General features: G+C 35.4%; 1 pseudogene; it reads left to right on the forward strand.

The window, feature by feature from the left end:
• Positions 1-7,907, forward strand: part of LOC137650723 (uncharacterized) — a 236,869-nt pseudogene that overhangs the window by 67,351 nt on the left and 161,611 nt on the right.

Consider the following 7,907-nt stretch of genomic DNA (forward strand, 5'->3'; position numbering starts at 1 on the left):
AACTTTTTTTATTCTAGCAATATAGGACCTTTGTACACTCTCTATTTGTGCAATATCCTTTTGGTAGTTTGGGTACCATTTCACATTGCAGTACTCGAGTGTACTACGTACATAAGTTTTGTGAAACATAATCATGTGTTCAGTTTTTCTTGTTTTAAAGTGTCTGAATAACATTACCATTTCTGCTTTACATTTAGCCAACAGTGTTGCTATTTGGTCGTTGCATAACATTCCTATTTAACATTACACAAGATCTTTATCTGCTTCCTTGTTTGTGATTGTCTTGTTATTAGGTCCCTTTTATGCATATTCCATTCCTTCTCTGTTTCCATAATTAATTGATTCGAATTTATCGGAGTTAAATATCATCCTATTTATCTCCGCCCATTCATATATTTTGTTTAGATCTCTTTGTAGTGAGTTCCTGTTTTCATCACAAGTAATTTCTCTACTTATTCTTTTGTCATCGGTGAAACTTCTCACTACAGAGTTTTCAACATCACAGTCTATGTCTGAGATCATAATAACACACAGCAGTGCAGCTAATGCCGTACCTTGTGGCACGCCAGATATTACCTGAGCTTCATCTGATTTCTCATCATTTGCAACCAATATCTGTTTTCTATTTTGCAGGAATTATTTTACCCCATTTTCCTATCTTTACCACAATATTATGCTTTCTCATTTTTTTCTCTAATATATTATGGTCTACCTTGTCAAAGGCTTTTGCAAAATCTAGATAGATCACTTCTGTGTCTTTTTCATTTATCATATTTTTGCATATGTTTTCATAGTGTGCTATCAGTTGGGTTTGTGTACTTTTTGCGGGCACAAAACCGTGTTGACCTATATTAAAAAAATAATTTTTAACCAAATGTCAGTCTACGGTCTTGTTAAAAAGGTGTTTTATTTTATTGAAAGAGAGAGAGAGAGAGAGAGAGAGAGAGAGAGAGAGAGGATAATTTTCAAGCTGTTAGCCCACTATCTTGTGAAGAAGTCATATCTTATTTAATTGCAAAGGAGAGAGAGAGAGAGAGAGAGAGAGAGAGAGAATATTTTCAAGCTGTTAGTTTACTATCTTGTGAAGAAGGCATATCTTATTTAATTGAAAAGGAGAGAGAGAGAGAGAGAGAGAGAGAGAGAGAGAGAGAGATGATATTTTTAAGCTGTTAGTCTACTATCTTGTTAAGAAGGCATATCTTATCTTATTGAAAAGGAGAGAGGAGAGGAGAGAGAGAGAGAGAGAGAGAGAGAGAGAGAAAAAATATTTTCAAGCTGTTAGTTTACTATCCTGTGAAGAAGGCATATCTTGTTTAATTGAAAAGGAGAGAGAGAGAGAGAGAGAGAGAGAGAGAGAGAGAGAAAGAGAGGATATTTTCAAGCTGTCAGTCTACTATCCTGTGAAGAAGGCATATCTTAACTTATTGAAAAGGAGAGAGAGAGAGAGAGAGAGAGAGAGAGAGAGAGAGAGGGAGGGGGGTGGATATTTTCAAGCTGTTAGTCTGCTATCTTGTGAAGAAGGCATATCTTATTTAATTGAAAGGAGAGAGAGAGAGAGAGAGAGAGAGAGACGATATTTTCAAGCTGTTAGTCTATTATCTTGTTAAGAAGACATATCTTATTTTATTGAAAAGGAGAGAGAGAGAGAGAGAGAGAGAGAGAGAGAGAGAACTTGCTAATATACTGTCTTGTTAAAAAGGAGTTTATTTCATTGAAAATGAGAGAGAGAGAGAGAGAGAGAGAGAGAGAGAGAACTTGCTAATATATTGTCTTGTTAAAAAGGAGTTTATTTTATTGAAAATGAGAGAGAGAGAGAGAGAGAGAGAGAGAGAGATGAAGAAGAAGAGAGAGAGAGAGAGAGAGAGAGAGAGAGAGAGAGAGAGAGGAGTATGTCCTTTGCTCAAAAGTAATATGAAGTCCTTTTCCGTTTGAAATGAAATGTTTCATGTTCCTAAGTACTTCTCCAGCACTCAAGAGGCCCTAATGATTAGCACGCACCCTTTTGCAGTGGGGAAAGGTGTCCTCAAGTGGCTATTTCGGTGCAACTCCTTCAACATTGCACGAGGCTTTTGAGGAAATCCCAAAGGAGATTTATCATTAGAGGCCATGGGAGGGTTCACTCTTTTATTAACGTTGCTATCTCTCTCTCTCTCTCTCTCTCTCTCTCTCTCTCTCTATATATATATTATATATATATATGTGTGTGTATGTGTGTGTGTGTGTGTGTAGAAACATATGTATGTGGGTGTGTGTGTGTGACAGTAAAACTTGAATGTTTTCCTTGACATTTGAAAATCTGCAAAGCTAGTTGCCTCCTAATAGTCTTATTGATTATTTACTTCAGTTCAGTGTAGGCGATTTCAACTGATGAAATAAGAAAAAAAAGAGTGCTTGGTTCTAACTGATTTTTTGTTCGTAAAAGAATAATATAGAAATTCTAAAAATTTCCTATAGTGATGTTTATTGTATTTACACAATTGAAGAATATTGAGATATTTCCTATTTTGTTTATAACCAAACATTGCATTTCCCGAGAATTTTTCTCCAAGAGAAGCTAAAAAGTAAAGACGCATTATTCCAGTAACCCTTATTAAAGAAGAACGGAAGTGAAGTCATTATGTCATAAGTTCCAGATATCCGTAGTTACTTTGCCCTCACCGAAAGTAAAAATTCCAGAGAAGAAATGAAATAATGACTCCAGACTGGCTATACTGCTATAAAATGAGTTTAAAATGCAAGCTATTAATTGCACTGACTAGACTCTTGCAAGACCATCATTCCAGTTAAGATCCGTATAATACACAGCAGTTATTCGAAGCATTCATTCCCCGTTAGCCAATAATAACGACGGAAGCGTCTAGTGTTGTGCTCAGAGGCCATTTTTTAGATGTGATCCAGTCTGTTCTTCGTATATATACCTAACTCTAAGGCTACTGTTACCACCGAGTCGGTATTGGCAGAATCCTGACAAGTTTCTGTTCCAAGTGTCACAGTCTGTGTTCCTTCACATCGGCTTTGCCAGTCCATTAGGCTTCCGTTGGCGTACATTTTCTGCTACGAATTTAGGAGGTTGACGGTAAATTCCATTTTGGGTGTTAGATGCGTGGGATCGCAGTTGACATTCTCATTCTACCAGTGGCCTGATACAAGGTATCCTTCCGGTGAAATATCTTGAAATTGATGTTATTTCTGCTAACTCACTTCTTTGTGTCTAAGTATTTCAAATTATTTCATTATTTATATTATTAGGATAATTGGGTAGAAAAATAGATTCTGCTAATCTCAATCCCAGATGTAAATATATTCAGAGAATATATCCTAGATAAAATACATCTTAAACTCGAATCCTATTAAATGATTTGTGGCATTGGAAAATGTTATAAAGATTCCCTGGTCAATGAGACCATAAGGATAAATGTCTCTTCTCTTCCGCCATTCTATTTCTGCCTCAAATACAATATGCATTTCTTCCTATCTTTTTCCTCGCTGAATGATTAATTGCTTTTTGCATTATGGCAATGTATTGAGATCTTTTCGAAACTGTTTACAGAATTGTTTCCACTTATCAAACATTGTTGAATACAAAATGTTTTTCCTTTTGTCACTTCTCTCACTTCCTAATTTTATATAATTCAAAGATGCCATTATTCTCTATTCTAGTAAAAAAAATAGTTACAGATATGTAGTCAATTCATCTGTAAGATGATATAGCAATCAACCGTAAATTGGTGTATAAATGATGACCTTATTTAAAATATAACTAGGATAGATGGTTTGGGCATGATCTTCGCACTCCCCAAGAGAGATTAGCTCACCAAGCTTTCAACTGGGCTCCACAAGTCACTAGAAGTGTTGGAAGACCCAGGCCTATATGGCTGAGGACTATGAAGTGTGAAGTAGAAGATGATGAATGGAGAGGTTTTGACTTAAAAAGCTCAAGATAGAGACGACTGGCGAAATCTAATTGAGGCCCTTTGCGTCAATGGGCGTAGGAGGACATGATGATGATAATGAAGTTTATTATTGAAGTAAAATAAAGTGATATTGCATATACAGTAGTCAAAGAAAGTGAGATATATATTTGTTATCTATTGAGGATGATATAAAGAAATATAAGAAATAGGAGGTTGCTGGAAGAATGTGTCTACTTGCCAACTTCGCTTGGAAAGAAATTCTTAAGAAAGGGAACTTCTAGTTATTAACATAGGCAGGAAACATCTTAGTATTGGTGGCCGATGTGGAAATATCACTGACTGGTGAACGCTAGACAGGGGCTTGTGTACCGCTCAAATTCATTATTTTTTTGGTCGCTGCAACCTCATCATCCTTGTGAGCTAAGAATGGGTGTTTTGGGGGAGTCATCAGCAGCTACTGCCTGGCCCTCCTTGGTACTAGCTTGGGTGGCGGGCGCATGTGCGCTGGTCATACATACACAGACACACACACACACACACACACACATATATATATATATATATATATATAGTCAGTCTTTAGGACGTTGTCCTGCTCGATAGGGCAAGGCAATATCACTGTCCCTTGACTCTGCCATTCATGAGTGGTCTTTAAACCTTAAACCTTTAATAGAATGAATTATAATGCCAAGACGAAAAGACAGTTATTTCGAAATAGCTCGCCATTGAAGCTAATTTCTGAAGAACAAGGTATACATTTTCTTGGAAACAAAACGATTTCCACAGCAGAGAGAAGATGCTAATTCTATTGCATTTCACAACGCTTCCCAAGCGCAGGTTATTTATCCCAGGGATTTAATTTCCCAACGTGAAGTCTTTTGAACAAATTCATAATATCTTTTCCGGCGTGTTTCATAAAAGCAAGTTCTGCATTAAGACTTCTTCATCCGTTCATAATGGAAATTCGATGTCGGAGAGTCGAATGAGAAAATAAAACTAGAAAGAATATACTTGCCATTGTTTTATTTTATTTTGATTTAAAAACAAGAAGGGTTTCATTCTCTGTTACCAGAGAACCATATCACAATAAAATTGAGGAATTGATCATCGTGATTTTTCTTGATAGTCCGTTTTAAAATTTAGATCAATATATTTCGTCGAATATATATTCGTATATTGAGTATATTCGTATATACTCTGTTATTATTCTTCAAAATCAAGTTTCGCTAGAGTTTCCTGGAATGTCCAAATCTACTGTTATTCCAACACCCGTTTCTAGCACATTGCAAAATAACCTAGGCTTCTTTCGGGTTTGAGCTACAGATGCTAAAATAAAAATCCCAATTAATAAATAGAAAACCCTATGAATTTATAGTAATGCCTAACAAGGAAAATAAACAAAAATACATTCTATTTGCTAGACTCTGATAAGAATTATTTTCAGAATCTTATTCAATGAAATTTTCTTAACGGTATTTTAAATAAGGATCACACTACACATTCAACTCCTCACTATTCTTTCAATTGTCATTACAATTCAATACACCAGGTCCTCAAGTATGATGTTATGTATATTTATCTATAAAACCTATCAATGATACTTTCAGTTACATCATTTTGAACATAATTCCGTTCAATTGGATACTTAAGAATGATGAGTCCTTCATTAACCTAATTTAACACTACTCTCCATTTTTCAAGGACCCCCTGAGAGTGTGACAAACTGCGACTTAGTGAATCACACCGGGGGCTCACTGGAAGTCCTCTGCTCTCCTGGGAGGATGGAGGTCTCACTCAGTGGTTCGAAGGACGGGTGTACTCCTCGCCGAGCTATAAGCTCCTGGTCATGCTAGAAGAATCGACTCCAAAATTTCATGTCGGAGGACTCACGCCAGGAAGCGATTACATCATCACTATAACATCCCTGAACAGAAAAGGGTCCAGTCAACCGGTGGAAATCGACGCCGTGAAGCTGAAGGTCAGTTTGTTTAACAGGTCAATTTCACAGGAGATATTTTAGATTGACACCAGGAAGCGGAAAGTGAGTTAGTTGGAAGAGCTCATTTCTAAGTAAGCTTTTTCTAATCAACAACGTGAAGCTGCAGGTGAGTTTGTTTGACGAGTCGATTTCATTAGAATTTTTTTTTTTTTTATAAATCGATGCTGTGAAACCGAAGGTGAGTTAGTTTGAAGAGTTTATTTCTAAGGAAGTTTTTTTTATAAATCGACAACGTGAATCTGAAGGTCAGTTTGTTTAAAAATGATTTCACAGGAAGTTTTTTTTTTAATTCGATGCCATGAAGCTGAAGGTGAGTTTGTTTGAAGAGTTCATTTCAAAGGAAAGTCTTCAAATCGACATCGGGAAGCTGAAGGTCAGTTTGTTTAACAAGTTGATTTCAAAGGAAGTTATTTATTTATTTATTTATTTATTTTTTTTTTTTTTTTTTGTAATCATTACCGTGAAGCTGAAGGTGAGTTAGTTTGAAGAGTTCATTTCATAGGAAGATCCTCAAATCGACGTCGTGACGCTGAAGGTCAGTTTGTTTGGCGAGTGAATTTCACAGAAAGTTTCTTTTTTTTTAAATTGATGCCTTAAAGCTGAAGGTCAGTTTGTTTGACGAGTGAATTTCACAGAAAGTTTTTTTTTTTTTTTTTTTTTTTTTTTTTTTTAAATTGATGCCTTAAAGCTGAAGGTGAGTTCGTTTGAAGTCAATTTCATAGAAAGTTTTTTAAATCGACGTCGTGAGGATGAAGGAGAGTTTTTTTGAAAAGTTTCTTTTTTGAACTAACACTACGAAATGTAAGGTGTGTTTTTTTGAAGAGTCAATTCTGAAGGAAGTTGGTGAAATTTATAATATTATGGTGAATTTGAGATTGATTGAAGAATTAATTCTATGGGAAGATATTGAAGTTGATATAGTGAAAGTGGAAGGGAGTTTAATTTAAAAAATCAACAAAATATAATGAAATTTAAATCAATACTACGACGCTTAAGGTGAAGTAGGTTGCAAGGTTAATAGCAAAGTAAGTTATCTAAATAAACATCATAAAATTTAAGTTGTATTTACTTGAAAATTCAACTCCTTAAGAAACTGTCCAAGACAACACAGGGAAGCTAGCAGAAGATAAATTTGACTGAAGTGTTAGTTACAAGGAACTTTTCGAAAAAGGTGCCGTAAAGCTCTAGGAGAGTTGGTTGAAGAGACAACTACATTATAATAGGTTAAAGTTGATGCGTTGAAGCTGAATAAGTATAGTTGATAAGTCAGTTACAAAGGAAGTTGTTGAAATAGATGTAGAGGAGAACAAACTGAGTTTGATCGAAGAGTCATTTACTAAGAAAGTTGCTGAAATCGACGCCATGAAGCTGAAGGTGAATTTGATTGAAGAGTCAATTCAAAAGTAAATCAAATGATAGTCTGTTTCAATAGAAGTCGCCGATATCCGATGAGCTTTTGATGAAAGGATTCCAGTGCCAACTTTCGAGGAAGAGACTGGTTCCTAATTCGATGGACGGAGGGTGTCCTACACTAACTTTCGAAGGGTTGTGCCAAGTGCTAATTGTCGCTTAACAGAGCTGCTACTATTCTCGGGAAACGGAGCCTGTATTAATTTCTGTTAGATGGAGACTCGCCATAAGGTTTTTCGAATAGAGTCCGATATTATGTTAGACAAATGAAATGTAATTAAGATTTCACATGGAATGTAACCAAGAGATAACTTTTACTAGATCTTTATCTAGTAGACACAAGGAGAAGCAAACCCATTCTATTTCACATGAAATCAGGAAACTAAAATGATATCTTGACATTCCTCTGCTCTTCTCCAGTTATGGTAATTCAGATAAGGAATAACAGATACATTTAGCATTTTGTATTATTCTTATAATAAAAAAGATATTTCTGTAACTTATCTATTCACACTGACAATAATGATAAAAAAAAACACTTACCTATATTTTAAACCACAATAAAATCTTATAAATCTTCACTA

Source organism: Palaemon carinicauda, chromosome 12 (genome assembly GCF_036898095.1).
Source record: "Palaemon carinicauda isolate YSFRI2023 chromosome 12, ASM3689809v2, whole genome shotgun sequence".
NCBI lineage: Eukaryota > Metazoa > Arthropoda > Malacostraca > Decapoda > Palaemonidae > Palaemon > Palaemon carinicauda.